This window comes from Primulina tabacum, chromosome 11 (assembly GCF_025594145.1).
Source record: "Primulina tabacum isolate GXHZ01 chromosome 11, ASM2559414v2, whole genome shotgun sequence".
In the NCBI taxonomy this organism is placed as follows: Eukaryota; Viridiplantae; Streptophyta; class Magnoliopsida; order Lamiales; family Gesneriaceae; genus Primulina; species Primulina tabacum.
Genome location: NC_134560.1, coordinates 17,065,151 through 17,083,865, shown reverse-complemented (window position 1 = coordinate 17,083,865; position 18,715 = coordinate 17,065,151).

Sequence of the window (18,715 nt, the reverse complement as noted above, 5' to 3'; positions counted from 1 at the left end):
TGGGTCATATAATATCTAGTAGTGGTATCGAGATGGATCCAGCTAAGGTAGCAGCAGTTAAGGAATGGGTTGAACCGAAGAACGCTTCAAAGATCCGCAGTTTCCTAGGCCTAGCAGGCTACTACAGGAAATTTATTCAGGGATTTTCTTCGATAGCAATGCCACTCACTTCATTGACCGAGAAGAATGCTAAATTCGTATGGAGTGATGAATTTCTGAAGAGCTTTGACACTTTGAAGCAAGCTCTTATTTCAGCGCCAGTGTTAGCCATGACAGAAGAGCAAAACAATTTTGTGCTATACACCGGTGCCTCTAAGATCAGTTCAGGCGCAGTTTTGATGCAGCATGGTCGGGTCATAGCTTATGCTTCCAGGCAGTTGAAGGTACACGAGAAAAAATACCCGACCCATGATCTTGAGTTAGCCGTTGTCGTCTTTGCGTTGAAAATATGGAGACATTATTTGTAAGGCGAGAAATGCCAAATATTCACTGATCACAAGAGTCTCAAGTATTTCTTCACGCAGAAAGAGCTGAACATGAGACAAAGACGGTGGTTGGAGTTGGTAAAAGACTACGATTGTGAAATTAGCTACCATCCGGAGAAAGCAAATGTTGTGGCAGATGCCTTGAGCCGTAAAGTTGCAGTCATAGCACAGATGTCAGCACAGGGATCTCTTCAGTCAGAGATATGGAGGTTTGATTTAGAAGTTTATCCTAAGGGCAGGGCTCCAAAGCTGTCTCATCTGACAGTCCAATCTTCTTTGTTTGACCGAATCCGTGAAGGTCAACCTTCAGGTGAGCAGTTGTAGAAATGGAGACTGAAGGATGAAGCCAAGGGCAGTGTACTTTACGCAGTGTCCGATGGTATTATGAGGTAGAGAGGTAGGATGTGGGTGCCTAGTGTTGATTCGACCAGAGATGATATTCTGAGAGAGGCACATGCATCTCCGTACTCCATTCATCCAGGAGGTACCCAGATGTACAAGGATTTGTAGATTTTGTATTGGTGGTCAGGTATGAAGCGAGACATCCGCTGATTTGTGTCTGAATGCCTCACTTGTCAGCAGGTGAAGGCAGAGCATCAGAGGCCAGCAGGGATGCTTAACCCACTCTCTATCCCCGAGTGGAAGTCGGAGAATATCAGCATGGACTTTGTAGTTGGTTTGCTGAGGTCAGTTAGAGGATTTAATGTTATTTGGGTTATAGTGGATCGACTCACCAAGTCGGCACACTTCTTACTAGTAAAGAGGACTTACTCCATGACGCAGTATGCGGAGCTATATATCAGGGAGATAGTTCGATTGCACGGGATCCCAGTTTCTATTGTGTTCGATAGGGACCCAAAGTTTACATCGTCCTTTTGGAAGAGTTTACATGCAGCCATGGGACGAAGTTACTTTTCAGTACAGCTTTTCACCCCCAGACAGATGGCCAGTCTGAGCGAGTGATTCAGATTTTGAAGGATTTATTGCGAGCCTGTATAATAGACTTCCATGGGACTTGGGAATCTAAGCTACTCTAGTGGAGTTTACCTAGAACAACAGTTTTCAATCATCTATAGGTATGGCTCCCTACGAGGCATTGTATGGGAGGAAGTGCAGATCGCCGATTCATTGGGACGAAGTCGGTGAGAGATCAGAACTTGGACCAGAGATTGTTCAGCAGACTGCAGATGTGGTGCTCAAGATCCGAGACAGAATGAAGACTGCCCAGAGTCGTCAAAAGAGTTATGCCGACAAGAGAAGAAGGGATCTAGAGTTTGCCGTAGGTTATCACGTTTTTGTAAAGATAGTATCCATAAAGGGTGTTATGAGATTTGGGAAGAGAGGTAAACTTAGTCCGAGATTTATTGAACCGTTTGAAATTCTTGACAGAGTTGGGACACTAGCTTATCGTGTTGCCCTCCCGCCAAATCTGGCCTGGGTACACAATGTATTCCATGTCTCAATGCTGAGGAAGTACCTAGCTAACCCTTCGCATGTTTTAAGCTACGAGCCGTTGCAGCTTGCTCCAGATCTGTCGTATGAGGAGAGACCTTTTCAAATCCTAGACAGACAAGAGCGAAAAATTCGGAACAGAGTAACCTAGTTGGTCAAGGTTCAGTGGGTGAATCAATCAGTGGGGGAGGCCACTTGGGAGACCGAAACAGATATGAGAAGCCGCTACCCGGAGTTGTTTGGAAAGATTGAATTTCGAGGACGAAATTTATATAAGTGGGGGAGGAACTGTAGAGCCCAAAATCAGTGCACGAAAAACCCATGCATTTATTTAATTGTTAAATCATTTATTTAATTTTAAAATAATTTTAGCGATGCATGTTTTATGAAATTGCATTATTATAAATTATTTATGTTTATGTGATGCACGTTAAAAAAATATTTTTGTGAGTTTCATGTTTCAGACGGTTATTCGATGCGGGATCGAGGAAAGGAGACCGGCGACGATTTTGGCAATTTTAAAGTGTGGTATTTTATTTTAAGTCAAGAATTGGATATTTTAAATGATTTAAGTTTTTAGTATTTTGAAAGCCTAATTTAATTATTAGTTGATTTTATGATTTTTAGAGTTTTAAAGATTTATCACTTGTACTTTTTATTTTTATAGTAAGAGATGTTATTTATAGTAGAGGAAGGTTAGTATTTTTAATTAGTGGTTACTTTTTAATTAAGCAATAATTTGGTCCTAATTATCTACAAACTCACGCATACACACTTGGCAACACACACACACACACTCACGGTTACACACACTTGCACACACACCATCTCATCTCTTTGTTTTAAAATGAAAATATAGATATCTAGGGTTCCTTGTTCTTCTTCTAGCAGCCGCCCCTTCTTCTGATATTTGTCCAGCAAATTTTGTTGATTTTGTTGCAAGAAAACGAGCCACTAATCGTTTCGGATCAAGTCTCGCACCGTTTTCGCTTCGAAATCGCCGTATCGTGAGTTTTAAATATCAAAATGCATGTATATTCTATTTTTCCTGCTTCGATCTCGTCATATTATGCATTGTGTTGTTTATTATGCATAAAAATCCATGTGTGATGTGCAAAGTTTGGGCAGAAAGTTGTTGGATCGATTTTGAAACGTTTTTAGATCTAAAACTCGTAATTTTCTGTCATTTGAATTACTGTAATTTTTTGGTCGAGTTTCTGGAAAAACTTTCAACATATGAAATGTAGATCTTTTTGTTACCTTCGATTTGACAGTAAATTCGAAATATTTGGATAAGAAATGAGTGAGTTATGATTTTTTTCGTGGGACTTCTCAAACTGCGACTTTTTTGAAAATGTGTTCTTGAATTTATTTGTTGCAGGCTTCATTGGGCATCGCGGGCTTGTGATACTGCATTTAGATATGTTATGGGATGTAGTTAGGTGATATTTGGTGGTTTGTTTGGGTCGGGATTGGCTTGGGATGTAATAGCATCCTAGGATGAGTCTCGAAGTGTTGGTTCATGGTCCTTAGGCTTGGATTGAAAGAGTGAATGAATAAGATAGCGAATTTTCGTGAATTTCCAAGTCCAGAGGCTATCCGAACCCCTTCCCGGACCCCAACACGGAGTCCGTGTCCTTTTTTCTTCAAAAATACGAAATTCCAGTGCCTAACCGGAACTTACACGGACCCCTTGTAAGGGTCCGTGTACCCCACTTTAGGAAATTTTTTTTTTTTTAAAATGAATATAAAATATAGGATTTATTTTGTGGTTATGAATATAAAACATAGGATTTGTTTTGAGGTTCTATATCATAGTTTAGTACGATTATTAAACGAGGTCAAGTCTCGAGTGATCTAGAATGTCATAAGCTATTTATTTACTTCGGTGGTGAGCACGAGCTACCTACGTCTATGTTATGCAAGTTAAGTGTTGGAATTCATGTTATTATGTGCAGCAGTGGCCCAAGCGAGATCCTAACGAATCCCTCAACACGAAGTAAGTACGTTCGACGTGCAAAGAAAATACTTTTAAGTCTTTGAGGCATGCTAAATGTCTTGTGACCAAATTATGTATGAGATTGGAAAGCGGTAAAGTATGACCAGAGACCAATCCACCCCGTTAAATTATGAACGTGTTTAGATCAAGATTGGAAAGCGGTAAAGTATGACCAGGGACAAATTCACCCGTTAAATTATGAACGGGGATCTCATGTATGCGGCAGTGGATCTTCCCTATCAGCCCAGTACTGTGGTTTAGTCTGATCAGACATATTTATGTATGGGTCACTTGCTTTGAAACATGCATCTACGCAAAATGATGAAGTTCATGTATGTTCAAGTATGTACGATGCAAGCATGTTTAAGAAAAATTTTACGTTTATGGCACGTCTATGATATGTATGTATGTTCAAGTATTTATATGCACGTTCAAGTTCAAGTATGTACGTTCTATTTTAAAGTTGCATATGATTTTATTACGTATTACTTGTTACTTCTAGTTTATACATGCTGAGTCTTTAGATTCACTAGACTTGATCGATGCAGGTGAGGGTGACTTTGAGGAGACGAGAGGAGGGGACCAATGAGCCGGCTTGGACTGAGCGGGAGGCTAAAGCCGAGGACCGCACATGTTTTAATTTTATGCAACGTTTCAACTACTCTGATTTCATGTTTTGTTTACAATGTTTAAACAAGTATTTTTCTTTAGTAAACTTTATTGGTGATATCTTTTAACGCAAATATTTTTGGATGAACAATTGATTTATGAACGAAAATTGAAAGTTCATTTGGTATTTAAGAAAATTTTTATTTTTCGCAAATTTTAAATTAGTTTAGAAGTTCTGTACGTCACAGCTGACTTGTTCACAAAACCTTTGTTGGCTTCTCGCTTCCATAGTCTTTTGTCAAAGATGGGCGTGCATAATAAACACGTCTCATCTTGAGGGGAGTATTAAATATATGTTGAAAATGGATAGAAAAGTGATGACGTGTTTTCATTGTTTTCGTGAGTAGACTTAGCGGTATATATAAATACATAACCTCTGTAATTAGCTTCTTAATCAATAAGAAAAGTTCTTTCCGCATCAATGGAGTTTCCCTCCCTTTTTCTAATACCAACTTCACATTAACTACAATGTTAGAAACCCGAAAGCTACAATAATGGTTTACATCATATATCTATATATATATATATATATATTTAAAAAAAAGAAATTTGATTTTTTTTCAAAACAAAAAGGTTTGATTGTCTATAATTTATATGTTTCACATTATTGCAAGTCCGAATTTGCATAGATCCGGCCTAAACTCTCCTAGATTAACCATTAATTAGAAATGTCTCCTAAAATACAATACCAAAACTGGTTTGGTTACAGTTTCTAAAAATAAGAAATAATTAAACCCTATATTTATTTTTTTAACAAAAAATTATATATTCATAATATTTTACAATTTAATAGTTAAATAATTAAAACTGAATTAATTTGATTATCTTACGAGTCAATTAATTTAATCTACCGTAACCATACCAGGAATATAACTGTAGGAACTAGAACCGACACATTATCCAAGCGTTAAATCCGATTGCATATTTCATTTGAATATGAGCTATCTTAAAAATGAAATCGTCCTTTTTAGAACTTTAGATTTGTGAGTTCTCTGATTTAGGATATGCATATACGTGAAAACTGCAATTTTGATCTTATATTTGTTTTTTTTTTATTTTGGTCATTTTTGTCATCCAATTTCAGTTTTATCTTTGCATCTTTCAATTTTTTGCGATTTTAATTATTTTTCATTGAAAAAGTTGATTCGTCACTCACAAATCGATGCAAAATTGGAGCCACGTAAACGTCACATAGAAATAATATTGCGAAAATAATAAATAAAGCGAAATAAAACTAAAATTTGATAACCAGGGAATCAGAATCACGTATGGACAAATACATAAAACTATTATTACAATTTTTAAAAGATAGTTAATTGTTAAAGTCTAAAACTTAAAAATCTTTAAACTTTTGTACGTAGCAAAACTCAAAAGTGCCTGCCTCGAGCTACTCAATGGCTTTTAAAAAAGGCAAACTTGAATGGAAATAAGGGTTTGTTTCTACCGGCACGGGCAATGAACGGCCCGGATCACTCCACATGAGTGATCCGAGCCCACCTTCCTATAAAAATAAATTGACTCAGAAATATTCGAGCCGTTGGATCGACTCCTCGACCGATAAGCCCTCAAAGAAAAAATATAAAGTCACACTGCTCACAAGTCACAGTCTCCAAACAGACCCTTTCAGATCTGACGGTTTCTGTCCACGACAATCAAGGCTAAAGATGTTGACACGTATCATGGTTCGTAGGTCGAGGTTGTAGTATAAATAAATGATAGCGTAATGATTTGAAATACTAATGAATTGCTGCACAAACAATTAAAGTAGCGATCCCATTCATTTATTTCGCGTTTGCCAGCCAACTCACATGCATTATGCATTTACTTTTTATTACTTTGAATTGGGTGAAATGAAACAATAAAAAATACTCTTTATCAATTAAATATTATTAATTCCATTGGATTAAAATAACTTTTGAGGAATCCAAATATATACCATGTTGGAGCAGTTGTACCGTTAAAAAATATTATAATTGTTCTGTTAATTGATTATATAATTGATATCAGATTTAAGATCACATGTTCGATTTTCAAGGATTCTAAGAAATGTAATTATTGGGATGAGTATTGTTGAGGTGCAATAATTATTTAGTTGAGAGAGCAATCAAAACATGACGTTTGAGCAGATCCACTATTTAAAAATATTGAAGTTATACCATTATCAATAGTTATAACATTTCGTAAAGCGAAAAGTGTCGGATCCTAAAATATCATAGTAGTTACTATTGATTTAATTTTCAGTGCTATTTCTTAAAAACAATATCTTATTAGGTTATATAGTAATCCGATAACATGTCTCTAGTGAAAATTAAGTAAAATTTACATCATGGTCTCCTATAAATTTTCAGAAATTATTTATTTTGCGAAACCAAAACCAAATATTAAAAAAATAGCAATGAATTGGTGATTTTGTAGAAATTTCTGTAGTTTTAAATTGACTGAATGGGCAACATATTGTAAAATACTGAGCTCTTAAGAACTCAATTCTATATTTATCATGCATACATGAAATATATATATATATATATATATATATATATATATATATTTTTTTTTTTTTGAGTAGTTTTGTGTAATTAATTACATTTATTCGTAAGGTTTGATTTACTTTGTAGAGTGTGGGGTTGTGGTTATATTTTTAATAAAAAGTGAAGTATGCAGAAGAATATTCAGAACAACAAATAAATAAATTGCTAAATTCGCTAATTTACCATAATAATTAACGTAATTAAAATGAAATATTATAATCTTTGCCATAGAATATTGAATATGCATGATGCACAAAAAAATTTACATTGTCCATTTATGAGTGATTAATTAGTGTACAAAAATGTATTGAAATCAAAGATATAAATATCAAGAAAAATCGCATGGAATTTGTACCAAAAAATTGTAAAAAATGTTGGAAATGTTTCAATTTCTTTCCACTTATGAGGGTTTCATTCTCTTGATACAAATCTGTTGGAAAATTTAGTTTTGGTGTTTGGTAAAAAAAAAAAGTCTCAATTGAATTCGGGCAAGAAACTGAAATCCATAACCAAATTGATCGTAAGCCCAAATTGATATCCAGCATAAAAATGAACTTACCAAACTGATTTAGGGACTTCTGATTTAATTCAAATCGACATGCTATCACTTTAAACAAGATCGTTATAAGGATCTTATCGATCAGTGATTAAGGACCAGAACATAAAGTAATACATTTTTTTCTTTCCTATCGACTAGTGTTAAGGATCAGAGTGAGTGTGACGAACCGTATCTTAAAATACTGCTACTTTCATATTTGCAAATAAATTTAAAAATTTATTATATTAAATAATTTATTATAAATATGATTCGTAAAATAAATCACGGTCACCACTCGTACTAAAATAATGTTAAAAATAAAACTCCGTTATTTTTAAATACCACAATCATAAAAATCCCAATTTAACATTCATCATAATTTTAAAAACCCAACATAATATAAAACGTTTCAATCTGCTAGTCACCAAAACCCATGCAATAAAGTCAGAATAAATAGTTTTAAAATGTGCATAATTAAAATTCTTGAGAACTACAAGGTCCTCGGGTTTGCACTGCCGCTAGTCCGATTCTACTCACTGGTCACCGCCTCCCCTCTCCTCAACTACATCATCTGCATCGATCAAGTCTAATGAGCCTAATGACTCAGCATGCATAAACCGTGAATAACAAGTAATACGTAATAAAAATTCATACAATTTAACATAGCTCGTACATAGTATAATATAAGCATAAATACGTGTAACGCGAATTTTCTTCATAAAATTTTTCATAAAATCATATTTTCATACTCGTCATAATAATCGTAATCGTAAATCATTTTGCGTAGAGTTCTACTCAATGCAAGTGACAAATAACATAAATCGTTTAATCAAACAAGACCACAATACTAGACCAGCAGGGTTCACCACAGCTCTTAGACTGGATGTCCGCTCCCTAACATAACATAATTCCTCCGAAGAGATTGGAGAGGTCCCCAGACACTTTCTCCGGCTTCCAAACCCGTAACATAATTTAGCCACAAGACAAATCGCATAACTCAAATATAATTATTTTGCATGTCATACATATTTGCGAACATCGTGAACCTCGTTAGATCGTCCTTAGACTTGCTGCCCTAACATACTAAAAATTTATAACCAAAACAGCTCCTAAGGTGCATTCGGACACGTACGACTCCCGAATTAAATAGAACCACTTAGGATGTATCAATCGACTCGGGACTCGACCCATACATAAAATACATTCTAACCTACTGCCCAAGGCCCTAAACCAACCTCGAACCATAATCAAACCCCATACCATGCTTAACGAACAATATAGACACAAGCTGCAAAAAGAGTGATGCTATGCCACTTATGCATTTCTATGATTTCCTATCGATTTTAACTCGAACCAAACCCAAAAGAAGCCCTAGACTCGACCCTTAGACATAACTTAAGCCTCTGGTCCAGCCCGTTCCAGCACATAACGCACCACAGGCCCTTGAATAAATCACAACTTTAGCCCTTGCTGCCCAACCGAACCCTAAGCGACCAAGACCAGGCTCACCTACGGACCCTAAGACCCCACCTAGACCATAGCCACGCACCCTGGCCTAGACCTATATTGAGCCCGACGTGCATTCGCCCGCGATCACCCCATATGTGCGTCCATGCCCTCTACTCGCTTTCTTCAGTACCAGCAGCCCTTTGCCCCATCATGGACCACCTATTGACATCTAAACACATCCCTAAACGTGACCATACGTAGCAGCAAGCCATAGGATTGGTCCAGCGAAGACAACAATTAAAAACTCGAGAAAACGAAGAGGTTCATGCATGTTTCGTATCGAAACGAGTTTTAATAATGTTCTAGCATACATATTATCAAACCAATGTATTTTCATGCATATTTTATATCAAAATACAGTAGATAACATGATCGATGCATAAAGGAAATGTTTATAAATGCCTTTACGTTAAAACGCACGATGTATCGACTCACAAACGTGGGGAAAAACAGAGGACAAAAGGAGGATGTTGTGCTGCGTTTTTATTGCTTCAAAGGATCGAAAGTCCTCCAGAATAATGGGGTAATGTTTGGTGATGGTGGTTGCTAGAAGAAGGAGCCAAAAACCCAATTCTCCAAACTATAATCACGTCCCTTGTGTGTGTCTTTGTATGCTGTATGTCAGTATGTGAGAGGCGTGAGTTGTGTTGTATTCTTGGGTTAGGATTCTTTTATATATTTCTTAGAATGTTTATTAGGTGTTTAGGATAATTAATCAAGCTTTTAACTTAATAATTAAGTCCTCCAAGTTTTAAATTTGTATATTTAAGAGTCCTAAAAATCTTAAATTCTACCCATAATTAAATACCACCTAATTTAATTAATGAAATCATAAGATAATTATTAAAATATTTTATTTCGAGTGGATGTATTTAAATTTCTTATTTTTGAATTTTGCTAATTAAAATGGTTAACGTCTCTATTTCAATCGATAAATTAAATTTAGCCCTAAAATGCTGAAATTTATAAATCCGTTAAAATAATTAATTTCTCGACTTAATTAAAAATATAATTTAAATTGTTAACATCTTAATCGTCTCTGATCTTCTTTCCCAGTTCGGTATCGAACATTCGTCTGAAAAACTAAAACATGAAAAAACATCTTAAATTGCATAATAAAATAAATATATATGCATTTAAAATAATTTAACACATAACATGCATTACTTAGATTATTAACTAAATAAATAAATTAGTTCAATCATGCATGAGGTTTACGCGTACTAGTTTTTGGGCATTACAATGAGAGTCTTTATCAAAAGTCAAAGAAAATTTATTCACCCTCCTTTTAAATTTCTTATCTCGATCCTGACAAATGGTATCAGAGCTGTTCATTCTTGTCTCTGAATAAACATTCCTCATGACTTCATTCAGTAAGATTCCAATGTTCTTCAAAGAAAATTTTGATGATTGGAATATCAGAATGCAGGCTCATTAGCTGCTCAAGACAATGATATGTGGTTCGTCATCACATATGGACCAATGAGGATAATGAAGGAAATACAATTGTAGTCATCACTAAAGATGCTCCTCAAATGATAGAAAAACCAAAAAGTGAGTGGAAAAACGATGATAATAAGAAAGAAAATCTTTACAAAGTAGCCAAAGACATCCTATACAAAACTCTCGACAAAAACACATTTAGTAAGATCAAAATATGCAAAACTGCCAGAGAAATCTGGGAAAATTTGATCCAGCTGTGTGAAGAAAATAAGCAGACCAAAGAAAATAAGATCTCCGTATCCATACATAAATTTGACGATATTAAAATGAAAAATAGAAAATCTATGTCTGACTTTTATTAAAGTGTCAATGGAATCATAATAGAACTCAGTGCACTTGGAGAGTTATACAGCAACCGAGAAGTAATTCTCATGGTGATGAGAGGACTATCGAAAGAATGAGATGTCAAGACTATAGCTATGCACGAATCAAAAGACTTAAACAAAATGGAGCTACAACAGACTTGAAAGCCTATGAATTTGAATTGTAAATAAGAGAAGATGATCAATCTACCTCTCAGCTGACTAAAGCTTTAATTGTGGTATAACTGGAACCATCAGTTTCAAATGAAAAGTCAACTGAACAATTAATTAGTGATGTTATGTCACTGTTTGTAAAATAGTTCGTGAAATTTATAAAAAAACAAGGTAACTTTCAAAACCCCAATCAAAAATCTTATCAAAAAAAGGAGTAAAAAAAAAGAGTCAACTCATGACTCCAATGCCTGTTTCAACTGTGGCAAACTGATAATGTAAGGTCCAGGAATTTAAATCACGTAATCTGAATGCATGCAATCTAGGGTTTTATTTTAGATCATATGTTTAATTATTTTTATGCATTTTATGTATAATTCATGCATGGTAGAATTTATTTCATGAAATTTTATAATTTCATGCACTAGGGTTTCTTGATGCATTTTACGCCCGAACGAGGAACGGGGACCGGAGAATTATCAGGAAAATTATTTTATTACATGATTAAATTTTATTAATTTATTTAAGGTGTTTTTAAGGGTGTTTTGCAAAAATGAGCTTTATTGGGTATTTTTACCCGCAGGATTTTATTTTTATCCGGTACGCAAATTTTATAGAATCAGGGAACTTTTTGAGAGTTCGACTAATATTTTCAAGAACTTATCAACACAAAGTACTTTACGGGAGTGTGTTTGGATTTAATGGACATATTTTTAAGCTTATTGGGCTTAAAACTCTTTTAAACTTTTAATTAAATAATTTAGGGCCCATTAGATATTCGAATATTATTTAATTAAGCACCTAAACATCATTTAACATAAACCTAAACCCCATATCAGCCTACACCCTCCCCACAACTGCAATTCCTCTCGGTTTCAGCAAAGTCCCTCAAGAAAATCTCGGCCACTTCAATTCTTGCAAAGAATAATTCTCCCGGCGCTCGTTCTTCGATCTCCTCGCGTCTACATCATCAAGGCACGCTTTGTAGCATCGTTTTTGCATCAATAACGTGTATATTACTGATGTATATGTATCCATGCATGAAATATCTCGATCCAAGCATGAGCATGAAGAGTTATCGATTTTACATGTGTTTCCTTGCATCCTTTAATTGTTGCTCACGATTTTCTGAAAATTGTGCAAGGGGCTGCTATTCTTGATTGTTTAGGAGCTGCTCGTGGTGTCAAGGTAATGTCTTGGGGTTTAGGTTGGTTGCTGAACATTGCTGGGGAAGGGCCGAGAGAAACGTTCCATGGGGTGGCTCGGTTGTTGGGTAGATCGAGTGTGGGGGGGGGGGGGGGGGGGAGTGGGAAGCTGTTGGTGCCAGGGTGAGTCCAGGCGATGGATCTACTTCTGATGGGTCCGAACCATGACCTGGGAGGGCCATAGCACTGCTGGACTGAACCCTTTAGCATCACAGATGAACCGAATGCAAGGGAGTGCGGTTGAGGCGCTTTTGGAGCCTAGCGATCGGGTTGGTAGTGTAGGCTGCATGGGGCTGTAGGATCGAAGCAAGGGAGTCCAGGGGAGTCCTAGGGTGGTCTAGAGAAGGTCGAGCCACGGTTGGGTCATCGGTGTTAGGCTAGGAGCTAAATTATGAGGGGTTCGCGAGCTAGGGTCTCGAGTCGGGCGTTTGAAAATTTCCAGCAGCTTGTTGGGTATGTCCGATTTGTTTAAGTGTCGAGTTTAGGAGGTTTTAGGGTCTTTTAAGTTTTTTTCAGATATGGTAAAAAGTTGGGATAATTTCGGTTAAGTTTTGAGTCGATTCGGGTTAAAACCGAGACTCCGGTCCAAGTTAAACTGGTAAACGATCCAATTACACTGTAAAAAATAGAAATGTTCAAATTAAAAATTCATTTAATCAAAACAAAAATAATCTTCATTTAATCACTATTAAATATTAAAATTCTATAATGCCTCATTATAATTCATACGATCTAGAGAATCCCTTATAATTCTTACAGCGTGTGTTGGCGAATGTGTGTAACTAAATCCAAGTTTTCACCTACAATTTTACAAAAACAATTATATATCAAAAAATTATAAGAGACATATTTGATATTACCACAATAATTTTTAAATGTTACCGTGCACCATATGGAGAAACTGGAATAAAAGCATCTGGATCAATGGGAGGTACAACTAATGTTAACCTATCTCGGCCGGGGTTAACACATTTAATCCTGCTCCATGCCCATATCTGGTTATAATAATAATAGATCAACAAAATTAACAAAAATATTGTGTTAAATAATCACATTACATTAATTATACAATACAGGATATATAAATGTATAGCCATTGTAGTCTTCTCTATACATGACGCGTTACACAACTCATGATACAGAAATGCTAAAACTGCACTACCCCAACTATAAGACTTCACATTATTAATATCACGTAGCAGTTGCAAAAATATTAGTCTAGCAGACCCTACTTGATAGTCAGAGAATATTATTCCTCCAATAATCATTAACGCTACACAACGGGTATATTTCACAACATCTACTTCTGAAGTATCATCATTAACAAGGTTATACATGCAATGATCGTGTAGTGCAGTCATAGACAAATGACCACCTTTCAAATATTTTGATGATGGTACAAATCCAAACAGATGTGTTGCAATTCCTCAACTTTATGTGACACATCTATTCCAGTGACTGCTTCACCATAAATTGTTATGCCCCAAATTATTGAAACATCTTGTAAAGTGATTGTTGCTTCACCACATGTAAAATGAAACGTGTGTGTCTCGCGTCGCCAACGTTTAACAAGAGCAATAATCAAATGATTATCAAAAACTTGTGAGCCACATTCTAAAACTTCATAGAAACCCATATGATTTAAATATGCAAATACACGATTGTGTATATAATTATCAGTGTATAACTTCCAAATCAAATTGTCTGACCTCTTCACTTTGACAATATCATCAACGGTTAATGAAGAAACTGTTGATGACATATGTGTCGCTTGTAAATAGAGGACACTGGGATCTTCTGGACCTCGATTATCTGTCATTCTGAAATAAATTGTCGATCTTCTAAACTTCGTTCTACGGTAAGCAACGATCTCAAAAGTTGTTCGGTGACGAAGGGAGAAATTGTGATATACAAAGAAATGGAGAAATGAAAATGGAAGGTAAAAGAAGGAAGAAGTAGGATAGAATGAAAAGAGAAGAGACAAGGATTGGCGGAGGGATAAGAAGATAAGGGGTGTGAGGGGAGGAGATGAGACACGTGGAGTGTCCGTGCCTACGAAGCACGGACGCTCCAGCGTCCGTGCTTCGTAAGCATGGACGCCCAAATTACTGGATAATTAATTACAAAGCCTTACAAAAAATTTCGGCATGACATCTCAATAAATAGGCCATACCAGAAAATCAAATACTCAAAATAAATAACACATGCCCTCAATAAACACAACAACATAACATAATGCAATCCTCCAAATATATACGTATAATATCTGGGAGACAGCTGTAGAACCCGTAAATCAGTCTACGTATAAGCCATGCATAATTCTAGTATTTTAAATTAAATTGACTTCATTGCATGATTATTTTAATCCTTTTCTTTGAAGTTAATTATTTTATTATTTCATGCAGTAGTTTGATTTTTCAGTTATTTCAGTGAGGCCGGACTGGAGTTGGAGCTTTGAGATAGAATTTAAGATTCGATAAATATTTCCAGACTTTATTTTAGCTAGCAAGTAAGTTAATTTAAGTTAATAAGGAGGTTTGAGGATTTAATTTAAGTTACTTGAGGTGATTAAGAAATAAGCTCATTTAAGTTACTTAATTAAGGGATTAATTCACTAAATTAATTAAAGGATTAGTGAGGCTTTTAAGAGTTATTAATTTACTAGATAATTAACATTTTCCCCCTTCATTTATTTGGGAATTTTCGGCCTTAGCATCTAGACCACCCCTTGCCAACTCATCACCCCTTTTTGACCCATTCTTGGTTGAGTTAGCATAAGAATCTTTTTAATTCTTGGTCCACCTTAATTAAGTAAATATTTAACATTATCTTAGTCTAAAAAGCTCAAGAATTCGGCCATCACCATTCTAGATCCCTCCAAGATTTATTTGATTAGCAACAACAATTCAAAAATTTAAATGAGAGTGGACTTGGTCATGATTTGGCCTTATATCTTGCACCCACTTCCCTCACTCCCCTAACCATCTTTCCCCCTCTCCTTTTTCGAAATCTGAGTGAACTGCTTAAGCTGAAAACCGTGAGAATTCAAGAGGCAAAATAGAGAGAAAATCGAGTAGAAGAAAACAAGAGAAGCAACTCCGCCTCCTCCGTGCCGCGTCGTCGTCGTTTCGTTCGTTTTCTTTCGAAACAAAACCAGGCATGTCTAGATTCTTTCAAACCTCAATCAAGTCCTATTATCGATTATTTTTCAGTACATGATCATGTTTTAATGAGCAAAAACCGAAATTTTAAGCAACTAGAACAAGGAATAATTCTGCACAGATTTTCGGTTCTACCATGCTTCACGATTAGTATGTTTTGTTTCGATTTCAGGGATGGATCGTTCCAGGGGCTCGAAGCTGCATATGAACATGCACTAGAACATGTTAGGGTCATGATAGAATGTTGGTTCCAGCCCCATACACAATAGAATTCGTCAATGACAGCACATCCTCCATGAGTGTCATATTGAGCTTCAAAAATTCAGTTTTGTTGTCCAAGGGTAAGGATCTGATCATGGCTACCCTAGGGGCCTATAGCCATGGTTGGATCACTCCCCTAGCATGTCTAAGATGAGACTAAGTCGCCCTTTTGGTGGCTTGGTCCATGGCTCATCGGTTTTCAATTTAAAAACAAGAACAGCCCCCTCCCCTCTCGGCCCCCTTCGGTTTTGACAGCTTATGAGTTCGGCTTTGGCTGGGTTGGTATGGATCTTGGTTGGCCTATGGCCCTTAGCTACGGTTCATACCATGCCCCTAGATGTCTAGATCGTGCCATGGTCAATCAATGGCCACTGGAACGAGTCGAGACAGCAAGCGAAGCACAACACCACACACGCACGCATGAGGGCCCTCGGTAAGAGCTTTTGGTTGGTTGCTGGAATGGTGAGGATTGTGGCTGGCCTAGGGCCCTTAGCCATGGTTCAAATCATTCCTTGGGATGTTGGTAAGAGTCTCTGGTCGGTGTTTCACGCCCCAATGGCCGGTAGTCTCGAAAACAACACAAGATACGCGATGGTACAGCTGCTGGAAATTTACAGCAAGTTGCAGTGACGGTTCGGAGGCTAGTTTGAGTTCTCGGTCAGCTTTTAGCCTATGGCCTTGGATTGGACAGTGCCCCATTGAGTTTAGAAGGTCATGTTTTTGACCGTTTGTGATTCGGATCATTTTTGAGGTCGTACGAGAATTTACGGTGCGATGTGCCAAATTGACTCTCGAAAGAGCGTTTCTTGTTTTGGCCTCCATTTCACCGAGGTTTCGACCCTCATCATTTTAGGAGCATTAGTTCATAATTTTAAGCGTATTTTAATCATGACTATACGTCGTTTCGGGTTGGTTCGGAGTCATGATTAAATACGAAGTCATAAGGCGTCATAGTCGCATTTTGAACTTAAAGCGAATAGTTGGCCAAGTTTAAGATATTGCATATTTTTCATGACATATTTAGGTTGCAGCGAGCCTGGGAACGATCCAATCAAGTTGGTAAAATTACAGGATTTTTCAGTTATGCCATTTAATTATATTACGTGTATGAAAATAGAAAATACTTATTTTTGAGATTTATGCGATATTGCTTGTGGTCAATTCACTATTATGGGAGCATTATTTTATACGGTCGCCAGTGACCGATCAGTTCAGTTTGGTACCACCCGGTCGCCAGTGACCGGTCAGCTCAGTTCAGTTTGATACTCCCCGGTAGCCAGTTACCGATCAGTTCAATTCAGTGCAGGGGCCACAGGCGTAGAGGGTCTTCTCAACAGAAAATTTTTATCAGTTATTTCAGTACAGGGCTCCAAGGAGCAAACATTCTATTTACTATGACTTTCAGTTCAGTTATGCACGTATTATAATTGCTCAGTACAAGTTATTTTAAGTATGCCTCATGACATGATATTTTATCCATGCAAATTACATTTTCTCGTTACCTACGATATTTGCATGCTGAGTCTTTAGGCTCACTAGACTTGATTGTTGTAGGTACTGATGAGGCCAGGGCCGAGGGCGGGGACCAGTGAGCCAGCTTGGGTCGGCAGTAGTGGCACCCGAGGACCTCAGTTTCAGCACATGTCATTTTATGCTCAAACATTTTTACCAGTTGTTGGACATTCTTTGAATTGTTATTTTTTGGCAAACTTTATTTTCTTCCGCTGCTATATTTTTTTTAAACATTGAACTTGATTCATCAGTTGATTTTATGGATGAGGCACTCCATTTATTTTAAAAGAAAAATTTTTAATTTTCCGCAAATTTTCAAAGTAAGAATTTTCGGGCCTTTACAGTTGGTATCAGAGCGGTGGTTCTGTATAGGGTTACACTACTACTGACCACGAGAAGCTCACGAAGCCACGCCTTCGGTCTGTAAGTTTTACAGTTCAGCATTTTATTTAAAGCATGAATTATTTTGACAGCATGCTTCCATGAAATAATTTCGACCAGATTTTCAGCATTTCAGTGTTCATTTAAAAATAAATTATGGAATTATGCATGTTAGTTACGTATGAGTTATGTTGGAACAGTATGCCCCCTAGACGTCAAGTAGGACGCTCGAGAGGTAGTGGCGAGCACCGTCGCGAGGACGATGACGATCAGAGACAAGAGAGGCAGACACCTCCTCCTCCTCCTCCACCTCCACCACCGCCCCCACATGACATGAGCGCCCAGATGCTAGCTGAGATGACACAGTTCTTCGCACAGTTTGCGGGGAACAATGCGGTGGTGACTAGGCCGACAGGGCCAGAGGCTGTTTTCGAGCGATTCATGAAGATGCGTCCAAAGGAGTTTTCTGGGACGTCTGACCCCATGATCGTCGAGGGATGGATCAAATCCCTAGAGGTCATCTTCGAGTTTATGGAGCTGGGAGACGCAGACCGAGTCCGATGTGCCACCTATATGTTCACTGGAGACGCCCGCTTATGGTGGGAAGGAGCGTCAGTAGCCCTGACCTTGGCTACACTTTCATGGACACGCTTCACGGAGGTTTTCTACTCCAAATATTTTGCTGAGAAAGTTCGCACCAGGTTGACCACTGAGTTCATGAGCCTGAGACAGGGAGACATGATGGTTACGGAGTTCATCCGTAAGTTCGAGAGGGGCTGTCATTTTGTGCCCCTGATCGCGAATGATGCCAAAGACAAGTTGATGCATTTCCTGGTGGGTCTACGGCCGATCTTGCGCCGGGATGTTAGGGTGTCTGACCCTGCTACTTATGAGATTGCTGTCTCCAAGGCCCTAGCCGCAGAGCAGGATCTGCGGGATATCGAGAGGGATCGCCAGGGCAAGCGCCCAGTTCAGGTACCACACCGCCCTCCTCCTCATCAGCATCAGCAGCAGAACAAGAGGCCTTTTCATGGACCTC